Below are 12,034 nucleotides of genomic sequence, written 5' to 3'. Positions count from 1 at the left end.
TAAATTGTGATTTTGTTATTGCTAAGCGAAATCAATTGGATGTTATAAATGAGAGTATGAGTAATCAAAATCATTTCAAAATATTCATACTGAAAAACGCGAGGTCTTTCGATTCTGATAGGAGAAACAAAAATGTCCCAAGATTTCCATACATTTTTCAAACCTTCCATGCCGTTACCGCCATACAAAATGTATGAAAAAAAATGGTAACGGAATGGGAAAAAACCTTGGGACAGTTTTCTTCTCCTATTAGGATTGATAGAGCTCGCGATTTTGAGTGGAAACCACAAATCCACAATAAACTCTAGAAATTACTTATATTCCTGTACCATTTCGCGTGGCAATGATATTCTTCATAATACACGATGTCTGTGTATTATTACTATTTCTGATGAAGGAACACTCTTGTATATGAGTAAAAGGGTTTCGGACCAAATCATTATGTTAGTGAGTTCAAACTCGAATATCTCGTGTAAAAACATCACAGCAGTGGTCATAGTCGCCATCAGATATATCTGTCTACCAATAGTTAGGCATTGAAGTATAACCTCTGCGTAACTTGCTATGGACCTCTCTCTACTATGCCAGTACTTGCTATGAGCCTGTCTCGCTAATATGCCAGTACTAGCAATATGCATAGAAAGTAACACACACGTGTTAGAAAATATGTCAATGTCAAAATCGTGGCAAAGCCTACTCAATAGCCGGGTCCATACAGCGAGGCATGTGCTCTCGTGACGAACGTGCTACACAGACGTGCGCGCGTTATGCTCGGCTAAGCCATTACGGTTCGTTACAACCAAACAAATTTTTTTTATAATACTATGTTCTTAGAATGTCGCAATGTTCAAACGGATAGTAGTAAAATGTCTAAAATTACAAAAATACCAATTTTCAGTACATCAAAATGATAATGCCTAAATGTGTACCTACATAACAGTCACTTAGTTGTAAGACCTGCCGGCGTATCATGCTGCCAATTTTATCACTTATCCACGTGGATAAGACATCTGTCACTCTCACACTGACATACTTGCTAAAGCGTGACGGATGCTTTATCCCCGTGGATAAGTGATAAAATTGGCAGCATGATACGCCGGCAGATAACTCAATTTCTGTTAAGTTTTTTTGTGTGTACAATAAATACTTTTTTTTTACTTTTTTTAAAAATGCCGAATTGACATTGGCCTATTACATCCAATATCGAAAATGTGTTAGTTTCATAAGAACCAAAATTCAAAGTGAAACTTTCTCAGAATACCTAAAAATGTATTTACAGTGTGCATTATATTCCTTTCATTGTGTTTTATTATTAACTTTAGTGTTCATTTAGTTAATTAATGCTAACGATTTATGAATAACTGTAAAAATACAGTTTTCATGGATACTGAATTCTAGGCATTTTGAGAAAGTGAAGTTATAGTTTTAAGTTAATTTGACTTTTAGACATTTTGGGAATACGGTTATTTGAGAAGTGGATTTAAGTCATTTTAGTTTTAAACAATGGAGAGTTGAGACTAATCTGTTTTGGCATTGCGACGTTTTAGGAATATGGTATTATAAAATTTGGTTGTAACGAATCTTAATCGCCTCGCTCTCTGTGTGGACTTGGCTATTGATGCACGTATAAATAAGTTTAAAAAGCCGTTGACCTGTGGACATTTGAATCTATAAATTCGAACTAACCAAATAAGAAGTGGTTTTCGAATGACGGATCGCTTTGTGTATTTTATTGTGTACATTATTTTGTATTTTTAATAATTAGGTGATAGATGACGTTCCCAATAGTTATAATTTTAGTTATTTATGTTTAAGTGCGAGTTGTGTAAGAATGTGGTTGAACTTGAAGAGTTTTACTCAATGTGACGTTTTTAATGAAAAGGTAATTGACGCTTAAGTTCAAATACTATAATGCAAGTAATTTGTATAACTACACAAGCAAATTTCGTCTTTTTAGTAAGCGCACAGACTCAGATTCACATTATGAAGCGTTTTTACAAAGTTGGCTTGAATACTTCATCTAGTAATTGACAATATGGTACCTTTTACTTGAAAACGTCACAAGTATTGACCTTAATGTATTTTATATGAAGGTTGACATATTTTTAATTCATGCGATGAATAGAAGTAAGTTTAATTTAGAAAAATGATTTTTATTTGAGACCTACGCGTATCGAAATCAATGATTTTGAATAAACCCAAAGTATACGTAGCTAAATACTACAAGATGCAGTGCGAAAAGGTTCTTCGTAATTTTACGAAAACGTACGAACGTGTCATGATATTTCAGTCAGTCTCAGTACAAGACGTGCTAACGCTGTCTGAACTAGCATGACAAATACGAACGTTTCCGGAAAAATACGAAGGAAAAGCTTTTCGCACTACATCTGTATACCTTTATCTCGTCTTTTCGTGGTTCCGTGGTTCGTGGTGTTTTAAGTGAGAATGTTCTATTTTAATTTTTTTTTTAACTTCAAATAAGCTTACCTACATATATGAATAAATGAGTAAATGGTGGGGACCAGCATTGGAGGTGAGAGGTATATAAAGCTGAACGATCTCTACCCGAAAAAGAATCTGATATGGTTTAGTTAGGATAGTCTGTTATTTTGATACACAAGTTTAGTAGCCTTATATTAGATTGCTGCCTCCCTCGCATTGACATCCGGCCTCTCTGGTAATGAAAAGTATGTTTGGTCATAAATTAAATATAACAAGATACTACCATCCCGTACATTAAAATGCGACCGCCTACGAACGCGCTTACACTCCACCACACATAGATGGCGCCACAAAAAAATGCCTTGTTGCCACCGATTATTTGTAGATTGGCATTAAGTGTCAATTCCGAGCCGTAAATCTATGTCAAAAGTGACACTTAACGCCATCTATACTCCAATTGCTAATTCGAGTCCAAAAAAACTACTACGATGTTGCCACTGCAATAAAATGTTTGTAAAATAGTATAATCCTTTTTTATAAAAACACACGCCAAGATAAATTATTTATTATTTATTTCAATCTTTTGATTTATATATTTAATAGTCTTTTATTATTTACATAAATACTAGGACGCTCGATTTTTTTTCTTTTTTTCCGTGATTTTTAGTTGTAAAGTTGGTATTGCGCTTGTATCACTTCAGGTATCAATAACATTTGGTGCTATATTTTGCGGTATAGAACAAACTATTGATGATAACAAAATATTGTGACCAATTTTTTATACATATATTTTACAATTAGCTAATCAGCGAAATAGTGTATAGTGGGCTTTATGGTTGCCACGGCCGCCATTGTTTTGGAAGCGGCCGTGACACCATGGTCTGTCAAACTGTATTTGAATTTATTATTATGTATGATACACAGATATACAGACTACATCTCTGATATATGATAGACAGACGTTAATATGCAAGTAGCGCTTTATTGACAACCGACACTTATGAACCTTTTAGATAAAAAATGGCACATGTAATGATCTATTGTTTTAGATCGGGTGAGGAATGCCGAGATCCGTCGTCGCACCAAGGTGCTAGACGTGGGTTTCGTCATTACCAAACTAAAATGGAGTTGGGCGGGACATGTTGCTAGGCAGAGTGATGGCAGATGGACTAAAATGTTAACAGAATGGTGGCCGCTCACAGATGTAAGAAGCGCTTAGCATCCGTTGGTTCGTTGGGTGGACGACATCCGGAAAATTGCGGGCCACAACTGGATGAGACTAGCTCAGGACCGGGACAAGTGGCGTACTAGAAGAGAGGCCTATGCTCAGCAGTGGGCGATAAAGGGCTGATATGATGATGATGATGATGATGATTGTTTTACCTTAAAGAGAGTATGTAAGTAAGTTTGAGTAATATTCTTCAATTTATGGTTCCAAATCTCCTGAGGAGTCTCAGAGATACATTGGGCACTCGTTCAATACGCTAAGGAAATACCTTTCGTGAGTCCCTGACTTCGCCACGCGCCATTCTGAGAGCCAGTTCAGGTGCTACCCTTCAGCAATAACATTCTAATATTGGTAATGGGTTGTTAGACTCCAATGACTAATTTAATAAACATTGGCGAAAATTGCACCTGACTGAGATAGGGCAGCTTTAGTGCATACATTTGTCTGGTTTAAGTTTTATTATTATTAGCAACGTGAATGAAGGTGATGTTGATTGTCACATATACACGTAATATAATGCGAATTACCAACATTTATCATTAGTGGCGACCGGTGGAACTAATTTGACGTATGAGAATTAAAACAAAAAAACTAAAACGAATTTTCTTCACAATTTTATCATCAAGTATTCTTGGATTTCTGACGTGCCAAATAAAGAATGTAGAAGGTTGGCGAAACCTGAAAAGTATTTTGACAGTGACATAAGTGACATTGACAGCTGTGACATTGACGTATCTGTCGTAGTTTTTTTGGACTCGAATTAGCAATTGGAGTATACAAGTATAATCGAAAGCTACAAGACATTTTTTTGTGGCGCCATCTATGTGTGGTGGAGTGTAAGCGCGGTCTTAGGCGGTCGCATTTTAATGTATGGGATGGTAGTATCTTGTTATATTTAATTTATGGTTTGGTATAAAATTTTAAATACTAGTACGAATTACAACCAATGAAAATAAGTACATAGATACATATTATGATACCACATGGTTTTTGTTTGTTACTGTAAAACCCCGAAGTATGTTTAAAACTAGGTGTTGACCGTACTTTGGGCAATGTATACGACCAACAACAGTCAGCTTTATTTTATACTAGCTTCTGCCCGCAGCGTCGCTCGCTTCAGAAAGAGACAAAAAGTAGCCTATGTCACTCTCCATCCCTTCAACTATCACCATCTAAAAAATCACGTCGATTCGTTGCTCCCTTTTGCCGTGAAAGACAGACAAACAAACAGACACACTCACTCCCATTTCTAATATTAAGTATGGATGCCGATACATAGGCACTGGTCCCACCGCGAGCTAGTAATCTATGAGCTTTCGGCTATAAAAACGAAAAGAAGCACCTCCGTGCAAATAAAAGAGACACGGCGATTTTGATAGCTCACCGCTGGGCGAGTAACTATAAACATCGCCGTTCTTATTCACACGGGAGTGATTATCTTTTGTTCGTGTTTGTACTTAGTTGTTTTACGTAGTAACGGTTGTTTGTTCGCGTGGTTAGAACAAATTACCTTATAGTTTTCACCCCATCAGTCCATGTATCAGGTGAGAAATAAGTCCCTCGTGACTATTAGATAGGTCGACACTGAGCGAGGCATCCTAGCGTGGCAACCGGTGAATGTGCCGGCCGAGGTATCGCGCGCTAGAAAATTGCCTTGCCTTCGAATGCCTTGTCCTGTATTTACGCCTATCTGGGCACCTAACGTCATAATATCACCAAATACGTGCTTTCACATATTGATGAGGTTTAGGTTTCGGTTCACGGGCATTTACACAATTAGCGTAAGTTGTAAACAAAAATTAACTCACTGTCAGTTTTGTGACGATAATTAAGCATGAAATTTCCATGAAAATATTGTTTTTGTGTTAATTACATAAGCTTTAAGCGATAATATACATTCAGAATGTGAAAAAAGCAAAAATTTTATGCTTAATTATCGTCACAAAACTGACAGCGAGTTAATTTTTGTTTACAACTTACGCTAATTGGGGGGTACCAAATTCTGAAAATGCCCTTACCCTTCTTTTTCAACAGTTCCGTTCGCCTCTTTTCATTGTGAAATTTTGGCAGCAATTAAATACTTCCCCCATTATTCATAAAGGTGCACTAAAGTTATCAAGCCGATAAAGTTCGTTTGTCCCTATCACACCAATACGTCGGAAGGGGACAAACGATCTAATATCGACGTGGTAACTTTAGTGGACGTTTATGAATAAGGGGGTTTGTAACCAAAGTGAGCTTGCACTAATTCACATACTTAAATTTCTGTGGTACAAATGGTTGGCAGTCATTTATTTACTGACTATGCATCATTAATATGGCTATATAATTCTTAACATTCTTACTAAGGTCAGGGGCGGCTCACTCCGCGATTCTATCGCCGCGCTACAAGTACATCCTGGCGGCCGCGAGTTCGCGGCCTACTCAGGGGTTGCGCGCGTTCTCACGGAATGCACGTTCGCACTTTCTATTGTTACTTTACGTCGCGAGGTTTTTTTTAAGCGATATCCACGTGTGGAATGGCTAATAATACTTAGTTAAATAGACATATTGAATAAAATAAATACCATAAGACTATAAGACATTCTTACTTAGATCTACTACTGATTAAGTCCCACAGAAAAGTTCAATAAGGCTTGTGATGTTGGAACTTGAACAAAAATATATAAATACAGTATATATACCTAGAAAGTACCCAAGACTTGAATATAATAGTATAGCATTTTATGTGAGTATTAATTCGTTTGGATCCATTGGTAACCCTATCACCGGACGCCGCGCACGTGCGGCTCGTTTCTTTATAAGAATTTTGTAGGTATTTAAAAAGGCGGCATTTCGTGAACATCAAAGCAGTGGGCCTTCTGTACTTGTACTATTATATATTCTGTGCTAAGGTAAAGAATTGTATTATATTGGTAGGAACGGATTTTGACCTAATCATACATTTAGTATAGACTGGCAACGGATAATAGAAATATAAATGTAAATAATTGTAAATACGATTCATTGTAATGTACATGTTGATGTTAAACTTTGTTATGCATTTGACTATGAAGTTATAGTCATTATTTGAGCATTACTTTTTTTGCCATTTTTTTATTTTGATTTTTTTAGGGAATTGTAAGTCAATTGTACTCAGAATCACGAGTACTTTCAATCTCACTGGGAGACAAAAAGTACTATTATACAACACAAGACTACATGAATGATAAAACAACGTGGGATTAATTGTTATTCGAAATGGTTTCTTATTTTTACGTTTTTTATTATTATTCTCAGTATTTATTTTCATTCTCTAGGCTACTAGGTTTTTTACAATATGTATATAAAAATAAAATATAAAAACATTTACAAAACAATATAAAAACATATAAACATATTATAAAAAACCTAACCTAGGGTGCCGCCAGCAGCGGGGCAGGGCCCAAGCTGCCGGTGGTTAGGGCTGCAGAGAGAGGAACCGTCGGACTATCCGCGCCGTGTCCAAGATCACTGCCTTCTGCATCTGGCCCTTGATCCAGCCACCAAGCGAGAGTCTCTTAAGATGTTGGTCGAGACTCTTCGCTATGAGACCGTTCGCTGAAACGACTATCGGAACAATGATCGTTGAATCAACATCCCACATGGCGGTTATCTCGTGAGCCAAGTCTAGGTACTTACTGGACTTGTCCTTCTCGGCTTTCACGAGATTCTCATCATGGGGGATGGTGATGTCAACGAGCACGGCCCGGCGTTGCGGTCGATCTATTATCACAATGTCAGGCTTATTGGCTACAATAGTCCTGTCAGTGATAATAGATCGATCCCAATAGAGCGTGGCACGACCATTTTCAAGAACTGGCGCAGGCAAGTACTTGTAGTACGGTACTTCGCGGTCCACAAGGCCGTATTGAAGAGCAAGTTGCTGGTGAATAATCCTGGCTACGAGATTATGTCTGTGCAAGTACTCGCCGTTAGCAAGATGAGAACAACCGGAAATGATATGCCTGAGTGACTCTCCGGGACGGCGGCATGCCCGACAAATGTCGACCGTACCGTCCTTCAGGATATATTTCCGGTAGTTGTTCGTCATCATAACTTCGTCCGCAATTGCACAGGCAAAACCCTCGGTTTCTCCGAAGAGGTCCCCGAATCGTAACCAGTTCACCGATGCGAGCAGGTCTACATCGGGTCCCGTGAGGGCCTTGTAGAACCGCCCGTGTAGCTGCTTGCTCTCCCATACCGCCTTGCGGTCCGCAGTACTTAGTACCACAGGTTTGCGCCAGTTCTCTTTCGCCAAGGAGAGCGGCGTGAGGTTTCCGTCAACTGCCACCACATCACGATGCATCCCACACTCGTTGTTAAGGAAGTAATTCCTGAGATTGTACACCTCACGGTTGTGGAGATCTTTGGCGTTTAGGAAGCCTCGACCTCCGCACTTCCGTGGGATGTACAATCTCATAACAGACGAGCGCGGGTGTAACATACGATGTGTGGTAAGCAGTGAACGGACCCTCCGATCCAGGGCGTCCAGCTCAGTCTGGGTCCACCGTAGTATGCCAAAGGAGTATGTGAGTAGAGGCATTACCCAGGCGTTAAAGGCGCGCACTTTGTTGCCTCCTGACAAAAGACTGTTAAGGACTTTTGTGAGCCGACTGAAAAAGCGCTCCTTTACCGACCGTCTAATGCCAACATCCTCAATACCCAACGACTGTGACATACCAAGGTACTTATAGGTTTCTGATTCAGAGATAGATCTGAACGACATCGTCTCAGAAAGTTGTAAATTTTCTGAATTTACAACCTCCCCCGCTGTACATGCATGACCGCACACTTATCGACACCAAACTCCATTCTGATGGCGGTACTGAAAACTTCTGTGGTTTTCAATAGCACCATCAGGTCTTGGGTGTTCGGTGCAAATAGTTTGAGATCGTCCATGTACAGAAGGTGAGAGATGACTTCACCCTCTCTCCGAAGCCGGCAACCTAGCCCAGAATCCTTCAGCAGCGTGCTGAGGGGATTCAGAGCTAGGCAGAACCATAATGGACTCAAACTGTCACCCTGGAATATTCCTCGCTCAATCCTTATGAAGTCCTGCGGGCCAGGGGGGCCATCAATGCCTCCTGGTTGACGAAGGACTGTGATCCACTGCCTCATACATGCAGCCAGGAAGGATATTAAAGCTGCATCAAGTTTATACAGCTCCAATACCCTTCTCAGCCATGAATGAGGCACCGAATCATAGGCCTTCTTATAGTCAATCCAAGCGGCCGAGATGGCTCCCTTGTTCCGCCGAACTTGTTGGCAGATGGTCATGTCTATGAGGAGGAGCTCTTTAGTACCACGGGACCCAACCCTACATCCATTTTGAGCGGGAGCCAGAATGTTGTTAGCGACAATATGCGCGTTAATTTTTGCTCTCAAAATGGATGTAAGGAGTTTGTAAAGTGTAGGCAAGCACGTAATGGGTCTGTAGTTTTTTGCTTCCGTGGTACTACCGGACTTATAGAGCAGGAAAGTAACACCAGTTGTTAGGGAAGGTGGGAGAGAACCAAGATCGAGGGCTTGTTGAAATTGCGTTGCCAAACGCGAGTGCGAGCATCGAAACCATTTTAGCCAGAAGTTGTGCAATCCGTCCGGTCCAGGACTTTTCCAGTTCTGGGTCGTACGGGTAGCACAACTTACGTCGTCGGGGCTGATGGTGATAGCCCCCATAGGTTCGATGTTCTCGCACTCGCGTTCGACAACGGTCATCCACTCACTCTCCGTGTGTTCGACGGGCACCGACCAGATGCTACGCCAGAAATCAGACATGGCAGTAGCATCCGGCAGCTGCACGTCAGACACACGAGGGTCGGTTTCCTCCCACCTTCGGTATACTTTCCTTTGGTCGCTTTGAAAAAGACGATTCTGCTGGAATCGGTCCACACGCTTTCTGTAGCGGCGAATACGGCTTGCCCATGCATAGACTTTCTGCTTCAGGAAGTCGATGCGCTCTGTGACATTGGCCAAATAGTCGCGGGGCCTGATGTCCGTCCCCGCGAATGCCTGGTTCACAAAACGCATTACTCGAGGGCGATTATTACCCCCTCTGAAGCAGATCAGCTTTGCAATGAGAGTCCTAAACGAGTTGATACGACGCTCGATCCGTACTTGCCATGCAGGGACACCTCCGGCGGTCCTAGTTGCACGGTCAGCGTCCGGAAACTTGACTCGAGCAACACGGCACGCCGCGATGGCTCCGCAGTACATGATCGAGTGTGTATCATCTAGATCTTTACTAGTCCGTATAAATGGCTCTAGTAAAGCGTTTAAGGCTCCCATTAACGCTAGATTGCGTCTATTCATAGGCAGACGTGGTAATCGTGGCCTAGGATTGTTTGTGGAGCGATACTGCGTAATCGCCTCTTCCAAAGACCTCCTCAGTTGCTCATTAGCAGGCTCACTCACGCTCTGACTCGCGAAGTCCCCGCCGTCGTTACCGGAATCAACCCGCGGCGCATCCGGTGCCAGGTCGGGTTCGGGCACCGGGTCCGGTGACATGGCGGGCAAATTCCGCCCCGAGGCGGGGTCCGCGCGAGCAGCGAGAGCCTCCTGGCGAAGCCGATCAAGTGTGGCGTCATCCAACCGCCTTGACCGCTGAATGACGCGCACCTGATCCGATAGTCGCTGCTCCGATACGGTGGTGGTGGGTTCAAGCGTCTGAAACAGAAGCAGCATTCTCGGACGATACGCTGACAGCCTAGTTCCCCCCTCTGTAGCCCCATAGTACGCTCGCATGACGTTCTCGTTCATCAACTGAGACCATCTCATGCGGCGCACTACACCACCGGCAGCGGGAGCCGTGGGCGGGGCAGGATGTCCCGCAGGCCCCAAGCGTGCCGGCAGCGGTGGCCGCCCTCGTCGCGCAGGTGGTCGTGGCGGCGGCGGCGGCGGCCCGCTCTCGTCGCTCGACTCGCTGGTGTCGGCCGCGGCGGTGGCGAACTCGTCGCTCGACGGCGGTTGCGAGGAGACGGACGAGGCGGGCGAGGGTGGTGGGCGTGCGCTTTGTAGAACCGCTGATTGTCCGCGTGCTTTACTTCTCGTAATCATTCCGTGATATTTGTCTTGTACATGTCGATCATTTTTATGGTGAAATATACCCAATATAAGTTTGGTCACATGTAGAACTGGCTTGGGTTCTGGTTTCCACAAAAATTAACTCAAAAATCAACATGTAAATACAAAATATACAAAAATTTTTTAGAGAGATTAGAAAAACACGTTTGAAGTTGACAGCGTCTTTTTTTTTTTTTTTTTTTTTTTTTTTTTTATTATTATTGTTGATGAAATTAATATTGTATTTTTTTAGACATTGGATTTTTCCTAGAAATATTCTAGACATGTATTTTTATATATACATATACCTAATTATATATATTTTTTGTTTAACGATTATTTTTATATGAAATTGTATATTATAGACTCAATATTATTATGAACAATAATTTACAACAATAAATTGCTCTGATAATTAGGTTAGATTAAGATCATAATATATATGTAATGAACTATTCATAAGAGCTTGTAACTAGGCCTACATGAATAAAGATATTTTGATTTGAAATTGAATTGTCCCAGAATTTCCATACATTTTTGTTACTTTCCTCTATTGTTACCCCACACAACATGTATGGAAAATGGTAACAAAATAAGAAAAAATCGCATGGGACAATTTTTTTAACTGCTAGGATTGAAGAGGCTAGTGATTCTGAGTAGAAATACCATTTTTTTTTTTTTCAAAAATATCACATTTCATAAAAGTGGCGAAAAAAAAGAAATGCTCATTTAGGAGAATAATATAGGATAAAATTGCCGTGTTGTATAAATAATTGAGTCAGTTATACCTATCGTTAATAAAATACCAGTGCAATATATCGATTTTGATAAATATCTAACGACCACCGCTAGAAAATTTGCTTCCATAAAAACATCAAAATCTGTCAAAGCTGCGAAGTAACATACAAACCTTTCCAAACTATTACATTACGATACAAGTGCGGAAAATAGGAAGTTCGTAACAAGGGGCTATAAATTAAAACACGACCTAAGGTAGTGTAAAACACGAGTGCCCTGTTCGCACGCGTATCGTACGACGTTTTATAGTACCTACATATGGCAAAACGTTTCAACATAGGCACAAAGTACTAATTTGTGCACAAGTGCGAGAAAGTAGCAGCTTGTATGCTGTAAAATAACTTGGGGGGTAAAAAAGAATAAGGTCCTATTGTCAGAGTTGATAAATGTGTTTACACTGATCAGCCTCTGGGTAGTTGACAGCCCACTTGTTAAGCGGGTGGTATAAGTGGCCATAATCGTCATAGTCATTACATTCATTACCAG

This window comes from Leguminivora glycinivorella, chromosome Z, assembly GCF_023078275.1.
Source record: "Leguminivora glycinivorella isolate SPB_JAAS2020 chromosome Z, LegGlyc_1.1, whole genome shotgun sequence".
In the NCBI taxonomy this organism is placed as follows: Eukaryota; Metazoa; Arthropoda; class Insecta; order Lepidoptera; family Tortricidae; genus Leguminivora; species Leguminivora glycinivorella.
This window is presented reverse-complemented; position numbering follows the sequence as displayed.